This window comes from Oncorhynchus mykiss, chromosome 2 (assembly GCF_013265735.2).
Source record: "Oncorhynchus mykiss isolate Arlee chromosome 2, USDA_OmykA_1.1, whole genome shotgun sequence".
NCBI classification, from domain to species: domain Eukaryota; kingdom Metazoa; phylum Chordata; class Actinopteri; order Salmoniformes; family Salmonidae; genus Oncorhynchus; species Oncorhynchus mykiss.
The window spans coordinates 84,869,650-84,889,277 of record NC_048566.1 but is presented as its reverse complement, the minus strand read 5'-3'; the positions used below and the strand labels follow the sequence as shown (position 1 = coordinate 84,889,277).

At 42.3% G+C, this 19,628-nt stretch overlaps 1 protein-coding gene across 1 annotated transcript in view; it reads left to right on the top strand.

Annotated features, from left to right (window-relative positions):
* Positions 1–19,628, top strand: part of LOC110498022 (tetraspanin-9) — a 313,946-nt gene that overhangs the window by 21,601 nt on the left and 272,717 nt on the right. Inside the window, exon 2 of the mRNA XM_021574569.2 lies at positions 10,169–10,233. The gene's annotated coding sequence lies outside the window, so the exon portion shown is untranslated. The remainder of the gene's footprint in view (positions 1–10,168; positions 10,234–19,628) is intronic.

The following is a 19,628-nucleotide window of genomic DNA, read 5'->3' as shown; positions in this document are numbered from 1 at the left end:
AGTGACTTCACACACAGGAAGTAGAGTTCACTGGGCTGCCCAGACACCCAGAACACTGATTTAGCAGATGAACTCCCATTTAGCCAGTTTCTTCTCATAGATTTCGGTTAAACTATTTATGTTTTCCTCATTTAATCCGGCACTTAATTTGTGTACAAATGAGCTGTTTGGTTTGTTTCATGTTGCTATAAAATTGTAAGAGTTGCTTTGAAAAGGCATTTTGATTCTTTATCCTCTCCCTCACAAATAACATGATAAATATTAAGAAATGTGCCTTGAAAAGAAAGGATTAGCCTAATTCCAGTTGGCCTAATTAAATGACTGGAAGGATATTGTATGACAGTTTGTACTATCTAACTGTGAGCTTGCTCTGTTAGCATCCATCACTGCAGTGTCCCCATCACTGCACTCCAGCCATGAATTATACTGTTCATCCAGATGGAAGAGTGCCCTCTACAGGCCCTCCAAATTCACACGCAGCAGCAGTCCACATCTCTCATCTAAATACAAAGCTGTCTGGGCCCTGTTTGCAGTGGTAACCATGAGCAGGGCAGGCTGGCACTGTACGAAGGGTGCTGCAGTGCTGACAGACCGAAGCACTTCATATTTGAGTCACAATTTATAAAGGGAGGATTATAAAGGGTTCTTCAAATACATTGCAATGGCCATTTTAATGTGGACCTTAACATTATTTTGTGCTCACATAATGCAACTAAACAAAGTCAAACATTTCCTGCAAGCTAGCTACATTTAATGGATTACGAACAGTTCACAGGAAGGAAACGACCATCAGCATTTCCCATACAAATACATACAAATCCTGGAATCTTATTTTTGCTATTTTGTGAAGGTGAGATTCAGGGATTTTTCTTGATTGAAAGCAATAGGCTAGGATGATGGCCTTTTTGAATTTCTAGATCTTTCTGCACATTGTTGGCCAGAAGGAGTTTCTCCACTGAAGCCTGCAGACCATGATATGTCCTTGCCACTTCGCAAACCAGAGCCTGTTCTATTCTCAGTCAAACTAGCAGGCAAATTGTCAAGCTTCTTTGAAGTGTGAAAATGGTTGGCTAAAGTAACAACACTGTGTCAATACAATAGAAATGTTACATTGATAAAGTCCTCGGACCATTGCAGAAATCCATACATTCTAGAGTGATCTGTTAGTGTTTTTGTTTGTTTACGGTCATGAGGTCCTTGTCCTCTTTTCCAGGGACTGGCCTCTCCTCAGCTGAGATGACGCAGACGAGTTGACCCATTAACCCCTTCCCTCCCTCTCTCTTTGTCCCCCTCTAATCCACCACCCGGGGGCGGCAGCGGGAGTTTGTTTGATGCTGCTACAACACATTCACACATTTTGAGGGGTCCCCACTTAACAAGTAAATGGGGTTAAACCCACGCATGCTGCGTAGCCTGCTGTATGCTTGCTTAGCTCGCACGGAGAGTCGAGCTAGGCTTGAACTCTGGAACTAAATTGCACACCAGGAAAGTGGCTGAATACACCCATTGTCTGGGCCACTGGGTAAAGTTTGGGCTTGAAGGGTTTGATCCCATTTAAGACCATTAGAAAACATTGGCCAATTCCTGAAATGTAAAGCAATGGAAAACACAGTCCAGAGAGGATGCCAGTGGTTTCTGCCTCAAACTCAAATCAGAATCCATGAGAGCGTTCGCCTAGGCGTTTCCATGAGTATTGTTCTTCTTCAAGAGACTGGTTGAGAATGATGTACCATGTGCAGACGTGACCACAGGACAGACATGGACACAGACACAGGGCACAGTCACCCTAGTCATAGTCTGTTCTCTCTGCTACCACACGGCAAGCGCCAAGTCTAGGTCCAAAAGGCTCCTTAGCAGCTTCTACCTCCAAGCCATAAGACTGCTGAACAATTAATCAAATGGCCACCCGTACTATTTACATTGAACCCCCCCCCCCCCATCTTTGTGCAGCTGTGGGACTGGGTATGGGTCTAGGAGTGCTGGCTTTCCCAACAGACGTGGGAACTGCCACAGACCGGCTCAGTCAACTCATTGGACGCTACACAGGCACATGGCATGAGGAAGCACCAAGTCATACTAAAATGTGGTACACCGTTTTACAAACTAAAGTTCACTAAATAACACATACAACTTATAATGGCCAGTGTCGCAGCATTTGAATGGTTAGCTACCGATCAGGAAATACTGTCACAGTAATTGGGCTGCTGGATAGCCAGACTAACTACATATCAGAGGTAGCTTAACTCTCATCGTGGCTGTACGTCGGCCTTTTGAAAGATGGTAACATAGAAATAGAATGAATTAGTGGGTGTATAATATAAATTTTTCTCATGCTTATACTGGTACACATAAAAGTAAGGTAATTTTAAAGTGTCCTTCAGCATCACTGAGGTTATCATGCCAATCATTTGCAATGGCTCTTTTTCAATAAATCTGTTATTCATAAGTGGATATTAATACCTGAGAAGCAATTCAAGTGGAGAAGATGTTTAGCTGCAGTGTGATTTATTTAAAAAATTGTGTGCAAGGTTTTGAACTGATGTTGACCCAAAAATTAGTGTTTCAAATGATATGACTTCGAAGACTATATATCATCATTTTGTTCTTTATCATGTCATTTTCAGGTGAGGAATGTCAACTGATTTGCAGGACATATGCTTGATATCAAATCAATAAGAATGGACTACTTTCTGAAAATGAACTGAAGATATGAATCATCTCATGATTGATTTAATTATTGCATTCTGGAAGCCAATAATCTTTCTATGAGGACACATACTGTATGTAGAAATGGACAGTATGGTGTTATATGGGGGATAAGCACTACACACTGGCCTTCTTGTACCAACCCAGTTTCCAGTGCTGACTGAGGTTATTCTTAAGATTGAGTTTATGGTTTTGTGGCCCAGTCTGGTTTTTTGGTAGTGTCATTATCTGGCTCTGAAGTAAAATCTGAATGAGGCCTGTTTTTCATACTGTCCAAAGTGGTAATTAATAATGTGGCTCTCGTCAAGAGGATTATTATATAGTACCTATTCTAAAAGAGCAATTTAGAAATGAGGACTTATATTATCCAGAAACAAAAGAATGAACAGACAACACAAGTTTCTTGGTTCTAATAGTTGTCAATGTAAAGTGGTATTTAATTTACTGTGCCCTAATTGCAACGTCTAACATGCTCACTTCTCCTTAGCTTCAGACATTGTGTGAATTGAATGATGTTTAAATGCACCTTGCCAAGGGTATAGGACCAATGTGAATCACAGACAGAGGTAGTCTACTCTATCTCTGCATGTGTTTCTCAGTCAAATCCATCCAAATCAATCAAGCAAAATGGATTAGTCACATGCTTGGTAAACAACAGGTGTAGACTAACAGTGAAATGCATTCTTATGGGCCCTTCGCAACAATGTAGAGAAACGTTGAAAAATGATAGAGAAAAAAAAGAATGAAACGAGGAATAAATTAACGTCACACTACTTTGTCTTTGTTGTTCACATTGTGATTGATCCTGCAGCTCAACCTTTCATTCATGAATGGAGCCTAACTAACTCCATATGAAGGCTCTCTTCTCCCTCCCTCTTTATGTCTACCCAGTGTAAAACTTTTCGGAATCAATGATTTTTATTAGCCGATATGGAAAAACCTCAGATTTCCCACTGGATACTTCCGGATTTTGGCAATGAGGCCCCGTATCTACTTCCCCAGAGTCAGATACACTTGTGGATACCATTGTTTTTTCTCAGTCCAGTGTGAAGGAAGTTATAAGATGTTTCTCGAGTCAACTAACTAGCGTTATCATTGCGCTAGCACTAGTTAGCGTTGGTTATGGGATATATAACACTGGTATCCACTAGTTGATATGACTCTGGGGAAGTAGATAAAGGGCCTCATTGCCAAAATCCTGAAGTATCCCTTTAAGCTATGCTTCTCAGCTGCCAGTGTGCAAGGAAAGCAGCTGGGACAGGGTAGTGCGGTTTGTGGGGAGAGATTGTCTGTGTGTGTGTGCATGTGTAGCTGGGATAAGCTGTGTCAGTCAGGAAAGGATCCCATCATTCACTCTTAGGATTGGGACAGGACTATGAGACTTAGCACACTGCTGCTTCTGCTACTGCAGGAGAGGACAGGAGCTCTCAGACCATGCAAGAGGAACACTGATGTGGGCAGCTGACAAAAGTAGCTGGTGCATCATACACAGGCTGCTTCTAGTTGTGTGTAAATCTTAATCCATAATTTGCTGATCATTTTGTATTCAATCAAATGACGTACACTTTACAAGTCAAGAAGCACTTTACTTGACTAGCACTTGCAAATAGTGAACAATATTTTTTGCATTGTGTTTTTGTGTTTACCGATCATGTTGCGTATACAGTATGTGATTTTATATTCCTTGATTTACAGTAGTATTGGCAGAAATTTACCCAATTTAGGCAAAGGTGTGTTTAATAACATGGTTAAATATTAAGTAATTGTTACTGCACCAAATGCAACTGTTTTTGACCTGATTCCTTGGAAAGTATCTGTTTAATTCAAACAGTTTATTTTTCTGTATCGCTTTTCACTTGCAGGGAAACATATTTTTCCCATTAAGAGTTATTTAGGTAATTCATGTTTTGTAATGTGAATCATATTTTTAGAATCTGAACTGTAACAAAGCCTATCTGCACTTGTGTCCCATTTTGTGATATTTGGTCCTACACTTTTAATGCTTAAGGTGTTTATAACTGATCTGAAATATTCTGCACTGTTAATGGGCTCCCGAGTGGTGCAGCGGTCTAAGGCACTGCATCTGCTGTGTAAGAGGCAGTCCCTGGTTCGAATCCAGGCTAAATCACATCTGGCTGTGATTGGGAGTCCCATAGGGTGGTGCACAATTGGCCCAGCATCATTCAGGTTTGGCTGGGGTAGACCGTCATTGTAAATAAGAATTTGTTCTTAACTGACTTGCCTTGTTAAATAAATTAAATAATGCACAGATGGCCTAATTACTGTGTAATTAGTGTATAATAAATTCTGAACCCATGCTGTCCACGATGCCTAGGTGGCCCCTGTGTGTCCCTGTCTCATAGGTTATAGACAGACCAATGGGATGACTGGACTATATGAAGACACGGACATACTGCAGGTATTGTAACGGCATTGTCATATTTGATATACAAAGCTGTGACAAGCTTAGTATGCAAAGTGCTTTAGCTAGTAGCTTTATAGATTAAAATGTAATTATTGTGGAATAAGGCACATAGGTATGCGTTCCGCTGCTGACAATGTAATGTATCAGGGCCTTGTAGTGATTTCAGAATTTCCAGATATGTCTTGGGGATCGTCCATGCCATAAGCTCTGAATAGACCTCTCTGATTTAATGACCTGTAGTTTCTGGGGTGGACCTTCAGGTCTCTCGGCACCTCTCTTGCTCTTTATTCAAGTGCTTGTCATTTTTAAGATGTGCTCTCCAAATCCACTTTCATGTTACTTTTTTAGTGTATAATACAGTGAATGATGGCTGCAATTTCTTTTCCACTTGTGCGACGTAACCTGTCCCTCCGAATGATATCAGCAATGCAGGGTCATGCCAAATAAAATGCCTCCGGTCAATACGGGTGCGGTGCACAGTATATCACTGTTTTAAGGATCAAAACACATGGCTCTGCTTTTGACATTACCATATTTTAGCATCTCAGAGTTTCTGATGATCTGACATTGGGATACCTGTGCTGCAAGTGTGTGTGTGTGTGTGTGTGTGTGTGTGTGTGTGTGCACACACACTACCGTTCAAAAGTTTTGGGTCACTTAGAAATATCCTGGTTTTTCTAAGAAAAGCTTATTTTTTTGTCCATTTTAAATAACATCAAATTGATCAGAAATATAGTGTAGACATTGTTAATGTTGTACATGACAATTGTAGGCCAGGCCTGGTGTTCATTCTCAGTGTGTAGGATGTTTAATAGGCCACCCCTGGTGGTCATTCTCAGTGTGTAGGATGTTTAATAGGCCAGGCCTGGTGTTCATTCTCAGTGTGTAGGATGTTTAATAGGCCAAGCCTGGTGGTCATTCTCAGTGTGTAGGATGTTTAATAGGCCACCCCTGGTGGTCATTCTCAGTGTGTAGGATGTTTAATAGGCCACCCCTGGTGTTCATTCTCAGTGTGTAGGATGTTTAATAGGCCACCCCTGGTGGTCATTCTCAGTGTGTAGGATGTTTAATAGGCCACCCCTGGTGTTCATTCTCAGTGTGTAGGATGTTTAATAGGCCACCCCTGGTGTTCATTCTCAGTGTGTAGGATGTTTAATAGGCCACCCCTGGTGTTCATTCTCAGTGTGTAGGATGTTTAATAGGCCAGGCCTGGTGTTTATTCTCAGTGTGTAGGATGTTTAATAGGCCACCCCTGGTGGTCATTCTCAGTGTGTAGGATGTTTAATAGGCCACCCCTGGTGTTCATTCTCAGTGTGTAGGATGTTTAATAGGCCAGGCCTGGTGTTCATTCTCAGTGTGTAGGATGTTTAATAGGCCAGGCCTGGTGTTCATTCTCAGTGTGTAGGATGTTTAATAGGCCACCCCTGGTGTTCATTCTCAGTGTGTAGGATGTTTAATAGGCCAGGCCTGGTGTTCATTCTCAGTGTGTAGGATGTTTAATAGGCCACCCCTGGTGTTCATTCTCAGTGTGTAGGATGTTTAATAGGCCAGGCCTGGTGGTCATTCTCAGTGTGTAGGATGTTTAATAGGCCACCCCTGGTGTTCATTCTCAGTGTGTAGGATGTTTAATAGGCCACCCCTGGTGGTCATTCTCAGTGTGTAGGATGTTTAATAGGCCAGGCCTGGTGTTCATTCTCAGTGTGTAGGATGTTTAATAGGCCACCCCTGGTGTTCATTCTCAGTGTGTAGGATGTTTAATAGGCCACCCCTGGTGTTCATTCTCAGTGTGTAGGATGTTTAATAGGCCACCCCTGGTGTTCATTCTCAGTGTGTAGGATGTTTAATAGGCCAGGCCTGGTGGTCATACTCAGTGTGTAGGATGTTTAATAGGCCACCCCTGGTGGTCATTCTCAGTGTGTAGGATGTTTAATAGGCCACCCCTGGTGTTCATTCTCAGTGTGTAGGATGTTTAATAGGCCACCCCTGGTGGTCATTCTCAGTGTGTAGGATGTTTAATAGGCCACCCCTGGTGTTCATTCTCAGTGTGTAGGATGTTTAATAGGCCACCCCTGGTGTTCATTCTCAGTGTGTAGGATGTTTAATAGGCCACCCCTGGTGTTCATTCTCAGTGTGTAGGATGTTTAATAGGCCAGGCCTGGTGTTCATTCTCAGTGTGTAGGATGTTTAATAGGCCACCCCTGGTGTTCATTCTCAGTGTGTAGGATGTTTAATAGGCCAGGCCTGGTGTTCATTCTCAGTGTGTAGGATGTTTAATAGGCCACCCCTGGTGTTCATTCTCAGTGTGTAGGATGTTTAATAGGCCAGGCCTGGTGGTCATTCTCAGTGTGTAGGATGTTTAATAGGCCACCCCTGGTGTTCATTCTCAGTGTGTAGGATGTTTAATAGGCCACCCCTGGTGGTCATTCTCAGTGTGTAGGATGTTTAATAGGCCAGGCCTGGTGTTCATTCTCAGTGTGTAGGATGTTTAATAGGCCACCCCTGGTGTTCATTCTCAGTGTGTAGGATGTTTAATAGGCCACCCCTGGTGTTCATTCTCAGTGTGTAGGATGTTTAATAGGCCAGGCCTGGTGTTCATTCTCAGTGTGTAGGATGTTTAATAGGCCACCCCTGGTGTTCATTCTCAGTGTGTAGGATGTTTAATAGGCCAGGCCTGGTGTTCATTCTCAGTGTGTAGGATGTTTAATAGGCCAGGCCTGGTGGTCATTCTCAGTGTGTAGGATGTTTAATAGGCCACCCCTGGTGTTCATTCTCAGTGTGTAGGATGTTTAATAGGCCACCCCTGGTGTTCATTCTCAGTGTGTAGGATGTTTAATAGGCCACCCCTGGTGTTCATTCTCAGTGTGTAGGATGTTTAATAGGCCAGGCCTGGTGGTCATACTCAGTGTGTAGGATGTTTAATAGGCCAGGCCTGGTGGTCATTCTCAGTGTGTAGGATGTTTAATAGGCCACCCCTGGTGTTCATTCTCAGTGTGTAGGATGTTTAATAGGCCAGGCCTGGTGTTTATTCTCAGTGTGTAGGATGTTTAATAGGCCACCCCTGGTGTTCATTCTCAGTGTGTAGGATGTTTAATAGGCCACCCCTGGTGTTCATTCTCAGTGTGTAGGATGTTTAATAGGCCAGGCCTGGTGGTCATACTCAGTGTGTAGGCTGTGAGAATGTACAGATGGAGTAATTATAACACATTTTGGGAAAGACTAGCTCAACCTGCTAAATTAAATCAGATGTATTGTGAAAAGCTTTGTCTCGTTATTAACACCCCCAAGCATGCAGTTTTTAAGCTCTGTCATCTGTTGAAGATTTTATGAAAAGGTACAAAAGTCAGAAATGAAAGAAAATGTATTGAGGTGATTTGTTCCTTTTCTTTGTCGGCACACCTGCTATTCTTTGAGTGCCGTAGAAGATCTCAACTCCTTTGATAATCCCTGAGATCTGATATCAAAGATGGTATTATCTCTCAAAGTGACATTCTGTCCCTATCCCCTGTGCTCGTACATGGGTGTCTTAAAGGGACATTACACTTTTTTGAAGTTAAGCTTATTTTCCATTAACCATGAATGATAAATACTAGCCAGGAGATTCTGGACATTGCCAAGGAACCAGCTAACCCATTTTTTAAAAACGATTTGGAGGAAACAACAACAAACAACAACTTTCCCTTTTAAGGTTTCACAGGAGAACAGCAATACGAAAGCAGTGGAGTGTGGTCTCCCAGAATGTCGGAATCGGGGAGATTTGAGGAAGAAAGAAAAATACCAATTGCCAGTTCATTGCCATCTTTAACTTATGTTTCACAAGTTTATTTATGGTTTGAGATCCACAACAAAACAAAAACTAATGACATGTTGACTTTACATTCATTTTTTTTATTAAAAAAAAAATGAATGTACTCTCTTAAAAATACCATGTCCGCAGTTAATGTTTCTCTTTATTACCTCCCACCCCTTGCACCCTCCACTCCACAATCAATGGGAACTGAGTGGGGCTGGGACTGGGACTGGGACTGGGGCTGGAAGCAGAGCACCTGACTGGTCTGCCTGTAATTGAATGAGTGCCATGTGAGAGAAAAGCCCCACAAGAAAGAGTGAGAGAGCGGCTGAGCAGCTGGCCTGCTGTTAACTAGGAAAATGGAGGAAGATGCCACTCAGACCTGCACGGCTTAATGCAGCATGAGCTCATGGAATAGACTGAAAGCTCTCGCTCCACTCACCGTCAACCTGCATTCTTTCCACTTAGACACTCACTGACTCATTCTAACCTCTGGTTTGACAGATTTGGCATGCCCATTACCCAGAAAAGGATGACATCTCTGCTCGGTAGCTTATTAATCTAGGCTAGAATAGCTTCTTGAGTGTTTAAATGCACCCATAAGACATTTTGTCCATTTGATCATGGGACGGCTATGGAATTTCCAAAGGCCCAAAATAGACAGCGGTTCGCTGTACTAAGTGTCTGTTCTGCCATTTTAATTGACTCAATTCACTCCAAAGGAAATACTATGTTCATCACAAGTGCATTGCCTCTTGTACTGCTTTCCGCTGTATCATTCCCATGTGTTGGTGGTTCAATAACATGATAACAATTGCCATCTGCCTGTAGAGGTTTTTAAAGGTGAATGCACACACAGACACACATACATACATAAACAGATGTGCAGCAGACAATCACACGCACAGGCAGAGGAGCAGTTGACCTCGTTTACCAATTTAGAGTTGTGTGTGTCAGGCTAAATATTGTTTTCTGTGATCTCCCAGTCCTTTAATGGCCCCTGAATGACATTTGCCACTTGGCTTCACCCTCACTCATTCACAAAACACACAGCCTACCTTCACATTATCTGTAGACTCCATTCTGGCTTCTACAAAACATCTACCCACAAATAACACTTCACTGCTGTGTGCCTGTTCTTTACAGTAGCTGTATGTGGTTTGTACTTTAAAATGTCCCCATCCATCTTGTATTTCATCAAGAGTCAGCTTGAAGTTCAGCCCCTGTTTTTTTTCTCTTTTGTTTGACAGGCTGTTCCATTACATCAAGTGGCCCAACTGCTTCTGTTCTGTTGGCCTCCACCACATCTAAGCCGGTAAGACATGACATCACCTTTTAAATTACTTAATTTCTTCCAGTCGTGTGATGGACTGTTTCTTTGTACCCCATCAAACTTGAATCATTTGTTTGTTATATATCATTTCAGTATTTAGGTCATTTTATTAACCAATAAAGACAACATTTATGAAATCTACCATACTTAGTTTTTACATTTGACTTTGTTTTAAATGTCATCCATGAGCTAAATACCATTTGGCTTCCCCAAAGACAAGAAACCATAAAATCAGATGTATGGCTTATTAATCTGGTCAGGTTTAGGTATCCTCCTCTTTTTCATGAGTCATTTTATGGTGGGAAATACTTACCTGATTTGATTTCCTACTGCTTTAGGATAATTTATACACACTCTATTAGGAGGGATAACCCTTTCGGGTATTTTGGGTAGTTTACACAAAGGCTGATAATGGGCCTAACAGGAAGTACACTCCTGGGGGTAAATTAGAGGCTACCCAGAGAGAGTTGCTCACTGCTAGGGTATAGGGCCTGCTTCCTGTCTGGCTGTCTCCAAGGCCCTGGGTCGATGGCAACAGGAAAGACCCCCCCCCCCCCCCCCCAGTAGGCTCTGGGTTGTCCCAGTTTCCCCAGCATCACAGGGCCAAGGCCTGACCTCCAGGCAACTATGTGCACCAGGAAAGTGTTCTGTTCCCAGCACAGTCTCAGTGGTGTAGTAATTAATATTGCCCCAAGAGGACAGGAGGCACACATGGAAACACACTGGGAAGCCCAGATGGGATCCTAAATGTACCAAATGGCAGCAGAAACAATTTGCAGAATGCATTCAACACATTCAACCTGCTCTGCCCCCATATTACAAAGTTCATGAAGGTTAAATGTAATAAGTTACATTTGAGGAGTCTTAATAAGTAAGACTTACTGTATATTATCTCAAGCTTTAAGGCTTTCTCCCCAGTCTTAATTCATGTCTGAGTTAGCTGCTCTGACAAAAATAAGAAAAAACTTGAGGTTCAGGAGCTCCAATTAAAATTAGGTACATTCAATGATGTGTATAAACCCTGGATTGCTGATGCTATTTGTTGGCCATTGAGAGGCTTTGAAGCTACCGGTCGGCCATGTTGGTACTCCACCGGCAGTCCTCCACAGGAATTAATGGAATTCTACAATATTTCAATTAAGTGTTTCAAGGACAAAATTACATGTATTTCAGTATTTTGGGGGGTTGTAGTGGGGACAGTAATATTAGTACTCAAAATAATATATACTTGTTTTTAATCATGTTTAGCTAACATGAATATCATTTTAAAGTATGTATTAAGGTGTCTGTAAAATAATAAACGTGTCAAAAACGAATGTGGACATTAATAAATGCATTCCTATAGCTTCCAAAATCTTTTTTACACTGGAGGATGAGTACCAAGATGGCAGCGTGGTGGCTTCAGTACATAACCCCTGTCAGTTTATGTACATGGTTGGGTACACCAGTTGCCAGCACAAACTGTGAAACCAGGGTGGAGAGCAGAAGAATAATTCATTCTGTGAAACCAGGGTGGAGAGCAGAAGAATAATTAATTCTGTGAAACCAGGGTGGAGAGCAGAATAATAATTCATTCTGTGAAACCAGGGTGGAGAGCAGAAGAATAATTAATTCTGTGAAACCAGGGTGGAGAGCAGAATAATAATTCATTCTGTGAAACCAGGGTGGAGAGCAGAAGAATAATTCATTCTGTGAAACCAGGGTGGAGAGCAGAAGAATAATTCATTCTGTGAAATCAGGGTGGAGAGCAGAAGAATAATTCATTCTGTGAAACCAGGGTGGAGAGCAGAAGAATAATTCATTCTGTGAAACCAGGGTGGAGAGCAGAAGAATAATTCATTCTGTGAAACCAGGGTGGAGAGCAGAAGAATAATTCATTCTGTGAAACCAGGGTGGAGAGCAGAAGAATAATTCATTCTGTGACTCGCTGACCACAAACAAAGTGCCCCGTAATAACCAACAATAAGTCCCTCCAGCTCCAGCAAACTTTGAATCCCAGTGATTTCTTTAACTGAGCTGTGAGCCCCCGCTTGGTATGCTGTTCAGGCTGGCGTGTCTGAGAGAGAGAGAGGCTGTGTACAGCAGTACTGCCCAGTGCCCAGTACAGCAGTGACCTCTGGCAGCTAGTTTCCATGCTGCAGTGTTCCCTATTGGTCACTCAGTAGCGTAGCAACATCCGCTACATTTGTTAGACCTGTGAAAAGGGGGTCGCCCAGGGATACTGCCGGGCCAAGCCATTTCTGGGGTGAAATTGTGGAGAGAAAAGCAAATAAAAGCCCAACGTTGTCAGCATAAATCCATACGAAGAGGTATAGCTGCGTTTATCAGATTGTGTGACGAGTGTGGCTGTTTCTATGGTATGTGTGTGGGTGCATAATATGCATGTGATGTTTTGTCTCTTCGTGGTGTGGGAGCTGCTCCTCCCTAATCTCTGTGTGTTTCTATGCTAGCTAGGACGTTTTCTGAACACTACAGACAGCGCTGGTCAGGTTTCATGTGGAGTCAGTCAATAGCCATGAAGAAATAAACAAGATAAAACAACAAAGTTTAGGATTCCTTTAAACTGAGACGGGACATCTCGCTGGTGGCTAAGTCAGCAGCCTCACAAAGAAGGCATGGATTTCCAATGCTTTTTAAGCAAGCATGCTGGCAATAGTGTAGAAGCAGCTGGTGTCTAATGGATGACAACCCAGGAGGGTTTATGTTGTGGCAAACATAAAATGGAACTTTAAATCGAGGTATAGCCTGAAGTCTGACTTTGGCTGTACAGTATAAACAAGAAATGGTCTTAGTCAAACTTTTTATTTTCTAACTGTGATGTGAAGTTTGCTCACAGCCCACCCGATTGTTGAATTGTTATTGTCATGCTAAATATTAAGTCTTTATGCCAAATGCCATCTCGGTCCTCACACAACCCTCTGCAGTGAACATGCTACAGCAGTTACACATTCTGCAGTACATCCTGTGGGCTGCATATTCTGTGGTAAATGCTGAGTGGGCTGCCAAGATTAATAGTGCAGGTGAAGTGAGAGGAGATGAAGACCGAGTGAGTTGGGTGTCCTATTTTACTGTCTCTTATGTGTTTTTGTTAAAACATCAAGTCCTCGCTTCACTGCACTGCTCTGCAGCACAAGGTCTGTCTGTGTGATGGCTGTGCTAGAACAGGACAGAGCACAGTGTGAGATCAACAGGTTCAGGAATGACATTGGCTCTTGACCAACATATACTGCTCAAATGGCTTACTGACGTGATATTATAAGACCGGAACTTTGTGTGTTTTCTACTATGTTAAACATACTGTGTCTAATCAATGTGCATACTGTGTATAAAAAACATTATGATTCTGATTAAGGCCAATGTAGGCTGAAATGTTTATCTTTTAACCTTGCTTAAATAAAACAACAAATGTTTAATGGTGAGCAAGTGTTGTGCCTTTTCCTTTGCATACTTTTTTCTAGTTCCCAGTTTGTCCCGGAGACGATTTTGTTGTTGTGTCATGGTCACCTGAAGCTCCCTTGATTGTCCCTGGTGACTCAAACCGTTTTAAGTAAAGTAATGAAATGGTATCTGGGTTTTAAGGTAAGTGGAATGCCGTTCAGCTAAAATAGTGTACAAATCTTTAAACAACATTTGACATGATCACTTAATATTTACTTTTGAATAGGACCCCACCTTGGATTTGACCTAACATGCGGATCTTTCTGCTGCGTTAATTCTCCCACACATTCATTACCTACCTGTAATACATCTCTGCACTTAAGGAAAGATTGTCATGTTAATTATCATTTCATCTGACTATTCTCATTGATTTTATTTATACTGAACAAAAATATAAACGCAACATGTAAAGTGTTACACGTAGTCTACAGTTGAGGCCGGTTGGTCATACAGTGTAGTTCTCTAAAACTAAGTTGGAGGCGGCTTATGGTAGAGAAATGATCTGCTCTGGTGGACATTCCAGCTGTCAGCATGCCAAATGCACTGTGGTGTTGTGTGACACAACTGCAAATTTTCGAGTGGCCTGTGTAATGATAATGCTGTTTAAACAGCTTCTTGATATGCCACACCTGTCAGGTGGATGGATTATCTTGGCAAAGGAGAAATGCTTACTAACAGGGATGTAAACAAATTTATGCACAATATTTTAGAGAAATAAGCTTTAAACATTTCTGGGATATTTTATTTCAGCTCATGAAACATGGGAACAACACTTTATATGTTGTTTATTTTTCTTCAGTGTATAATCGTTTTTCTTGAGTTTAATTTTAAGAGCTGAGATTTACTTTGAAGTGAACACCATAGTGCCCTCAAAGCTCATCACTAAGCTAAGGACACTGGGACTAAATACCTCCCTCTGCAACTGGATCCTGGACTTCCTGACGGGCCGACCCCGGTGGTAAGGGTAGGGAACAACACATCCCCCACGCTGATCCTCAACATGGCGGGCCCTTCAGGGCTGCGTGCTCAGTCCCCTCTTGTACTCCCTTTGCACTCATGACTGCATGGCCAGGCACGACTCCAAGGCCATCATTCAGTTTGCTGATGACACAACCGTGGTAGGCCTGATCACCGACAACGATGAGACAGCCGATAGGGAGGAGGTCAGAGACCTGACCGCATGGTGCAAGGAAAACAACCTCTCCCTCAACGTTATCAAGAGTAAGGAGATGATTGTGGACTACAGGAAAAGGAGGACTGAGCACGCTCCCAATCTCATCGACGGGGCTGTCTGTAGTGGAGCAGGTTGAGGGCTTCAAGTTCCTTGGTGTCCATCACCAAACTAATATGGGCCAAGCACACCAAGACAGTCGTGAAGAGGGCATGACAAAACCTATTCCCCCTCAGGAGACTGAAAAGATCTTGCATGGGTCCTCAGATCCTAAAAAAGGTTGCACCATCGTGAGCATCCTGACGGGTTGCATCACTGCCTGGTATGGCAACTACTCGACCTCCAACCGCAAGGCACTACTGAGGTCCAGTACATCACCGGGGCCAAGCTTACACACCCCCCCCCCCCCCCTCCTGTATATAGTCCCGCTATTGTATTGTTATTTACTGCTGCTACTGCTTATTATTTTTATCTCTTTTTTGTTGGTATTTTCTTAGCTGCATTGTTGGTTAAGGGCTTGTACAGTTGAAGTCGGAAGTTTACATTCACCTTAGCCAACTACATTTAAACTCAGTTTTTCACAATTCATGACATTTAATCCAAGTAAAACTTCCCTGTCTTAGGTCAGTTAGGATCACCACTTTATTTTAAGAATGTGAAATGTCAGAATAATAGTAGAGAATGATTTATTTCTTTCAGCTGTTATTTCTTTCATCACATTCCCAGTGGGTCAGAAGTTTGCATACACTCAATTAGTATTTGGTAGCATTGCTTTTAAATTGTTTAACTTGGGTCAAACATTTTGAGTAGCCTTCCACAAGCTTCCCACAATAAGTTGGGTGAATTTTGGTTCATTCCCCCTGACAGAGCTGGTGTAACTGATTCAGGTTTGTAGGCCTCCTTGCTCGCACACACCTGTTCAGTTCTGCCCACAAATTGTCTATAGGATTGAAGGTAAGGGCTTTGTGATGGCCACTCCAATACCGTGACTTTGTTGTCCTTAAGCCATTTTGACACAATTTTGTAAGTATGCTTGGGGTCATTGTCCATTTGGAAGACCCATTTGCGACCAAGCATTAACTTCCTGAGTGATGTCTTGAGATGTTGCTTCAATATATCCACATAATTTTCCTGCCTCATGATGCCATCTATTTTGTGAAGTGCACCTGTCCCTCCTGCAGCAAAGCACTCCCACAACATGATGCTGCCACCCTTGTGCTTCACGGTTGGGATGGTGTTCTTCGGCTTGCAAGCATCCCCCTTTTTCCTCCAAACGTAATGACGGTCATTACGGTCAAAAAGTTTTATTATTACTTTTTGGAGAAAAGTAAAAAAATATATGTTCTTTGTCCCCATGTGTAGTTGCTTCCTTGTTGAGCGGCCTTTCAGGTTATGTCGATAGAGGACTTGTTTTACTGTGGAAATAGATGCTTTTATACCTGTTTCCTCCAGCATATTCACAAGGTCCTTTGCTGTTGTTCTGGGTTTGACTAGCACTTTTCGCACCAAACATGTTCATGTCTAAGAGACAGAACGCGATGAACAGAGTAGCAGTAGTGTAAAAAAAGGGAGTGGTGGTTGGGACACAATGTGCAGGGGCACTGGTTGGTCTGCCCAATTGAGGTAGTATGTACATGAATGTATAGTTAAAGTGACTCTGCATATATGATAAACGGAGAGTAGCAGCAGTGTTGTGGGGGAACACAATGCAAATAGTCCGGGTAGCCATTTGATTACCTGTTCAGGAGTCTTATGGCTTGGGAGTAAAAACTGTTGAGGAGCCTTTTTGTCCTAGACTTGGCACTCCGGTACCGCTTACCATGCGGTAGTCGATGACTGGAGTGTCTGGGGTCTTTGACAATTTTAGGGCCTTCCTCTGACACCACCTGGTGTAGAGGTCCTGGATGGCAGGCAGCTTTGCCCCAGTGATGTACTGGGCTGTTCGCACTACCCTCTGTAGTGCCTTGCGGTCAGAGGCAAAGCAGTTGCCGTACCAGGCAGTGATGAAACCAGTCATCTTCAAATAATATTTTTGCAGGAATCTCCTTGCGAATGATTTTGCCGAAGATTGTATCACCGCCGGGCTGGGCAACCTGCTCTCGGATGTTGCAGCTGTAGAACCTTATGAGGATCTCAGGAGCCATGCCAAATCTTTTTAGTTTCCTGAAAGGGAATGGGCTTTGTCGTGCCCTGTTCACGACTGTCTTGGTGTGTTTGGACCATTCTAGTTTGTTGTTGTGGATACCAAGGAACTACTGTTTGTACAGATGAACGTGGTACTTTCAGGCATTTGGAAATTGCTCCCAAGGATGAACCAGACTTGTGGAGGTCTACAACTTTTTTTCTGAGGTCTTGGCTGAATTCTTTTGATTTTCCCATGATGTCAAGCAAATAGGCACTGAGTTTGAAGGTAGGCCTTGAAATACATCTGCAGGTACACCAGGTACACCTCCAATTGACTCAAATGGTGTCAATTAGCCTATCAGAAGCTTCTAATGCCATGACATTGTTTTCTGGAATTCTCCAAGCAGTTTAAAGGCACAGTCAACTTAGTGTATGTAAACCTCTGACCCACTGGAATTGTGATTAAGTGAATTAATCTGTCTGTAAACAATTGTTGGAAAAATTACTTGTGTCATGCACAAAGTAGATGTCCTAACCGACTTGCCAAAACTATAGTTTGTTAACAAGAAATGAATGACTCCAACCTAGGTGTATGTAAGCTTCCAACTTCAACTGTAAGTAAGCATTTCACTTACAACACCTGTTGTATTTGGCACATGTGACAAAATGTTATTTTGATTTGAAGTGCAAAGTGTAGGAATATGCCTATAGGTGAAATCAGACATGGTGGCATGGCAGGGAAATCTCAATGCTGTGAACCAAGAGGTTGTGAGCTGAAATACCAGATGAGAACATGTTATATAATAATTACAATACATTGTGTGTTTATTCATATAGTATGCCAAATTGTGTTAAATATGTCGATTGAAAACGCTATGATAAAAGCTCTGTGTGTGTTTCGGTGTCCTTAGCATTGCCAAAAGACAGCTGTGAATGGATCAGTGGTTTACCAATCAGGGTTTTGATGGACCACGTGCCCTAGATAGAATGTTTTTTTATATTTTATTTTGGGTGAAAGGGGAATGTTTATTTGAGACCATCAGGCTATGTCCTCGGGACAAACCGGGGACTTGACAAAACCTCCCAGGGGACCATGACACCACATCCCAAGAATGTCCTACAAAAGTCCTCGGGAAAAACAGGGAACTAAACAAAACCTTCCAGGGAACCATGACACAACATCCCAAGAATGTCCTACAAAAGTCCTTGGGGATGCCCCAGAGACAAACTTGGAACTAGATAAAATCTCCAGGGGACATTTTGACACAATGCTCCAAGAATTTCCTAAAACCAACCATGACACAACATCCTGCCGACTTTAGGCGACCATTTTGTGATGTCCTAATGACTCATTATTGTTAGCAGGGAATATTAAGAAGATGAATACACCAGCTTTTGGCGTTCCTTTATTAGACCTGTGCATCCCTAGTTTGCAGGTTGACATTTATTGTCATGAATCTTGCCCTGGAGGCAGAACTTCGTCAAAATTGTCTGTATCGTTAAAATTCATGAAAACAAAAATATGCTTTTTGGTCTTAATTTAAGGTTAGGGTTAAGCATTAGGGTTAGCAGTGTAGTTAAGGTTAGGTTTAAAATCGGATTTTATTACTTTTTGGCTGTGCCAGCTAGTGACCACTCCGCATTGCTGCCTCCAGGGAAAGATTCATGACAATAAATGCCATCCTGCCTCTAGTTTGAGAACACTGCAACTTCAAACTAGGCCAATCACTAACATTTTCTATTCTATCCCATTTTTAAATGCCCCATATAATCAGTTTGAAGCTGTTTCACTGGCATACAGCCAAAAGCTCCTGACAAGGAACATGTAATATGAGGTTTAATTACATATTTATATATGCAATTTAGCGACTTAGTCATGTATGCATACATTTTACGCGTGGGTGGCCCTATGAATCGAACCCACAACTCTGGCAGTGCAAGCACCTTGCTCTCCCAACTGAGCCATACAGGACCATATCTGCATACACCACAGGTCCAATGGGAAAAGAGAACCGACACAGTCAACCAGGTATTAATTTGTGCTACTTTGCTCGCAAATGTTGGTTTTATCAAGATGTATGATTATCTTGCCTCTCTTCTCTGCAGTGAGGGCTGTTTTCCCTTGGAGTGCCCGCTGTACCTGAATGTGTTGCTATAGAGTTTCTGCTCCTGCTGAGAGAGGGGAATGATGGTTATTTGCCTATTAGGGGGTTTCAAGAAAATAGGGAGGAGAGAAAAATACAAATGTAAGATTGGCCTTGTATAATTCTGCTTAAGTTAGAAGCACAGAAAACAGTGGACAATAGTGACCTTACAGTTTTTTTTGTGAGTGAAGATTAGTGGGACTTTCTCTCTCCTTTATTCCATGTTCTAACAAGGTAACCAACCCCCATAATAACAACCACATGGTCTGTTATATTCAGCCACGCATGCTCTGTTATGTTTAGTTAAACAGTTTTTAATTACACATGCTATATCTCATTTGAAATTTGTTATTTTCTCACTCTTGCCTCACTGGGGCCTGTGTGAACCACACACCAACAGACTATTTCAATAATTACAACTCCACTCTCCCGTTCTCCATGTGAATATATATCGCCAGTCCCTGGGCCCTTATTCTCACTGCAATTGTTGTTGTGTTTGT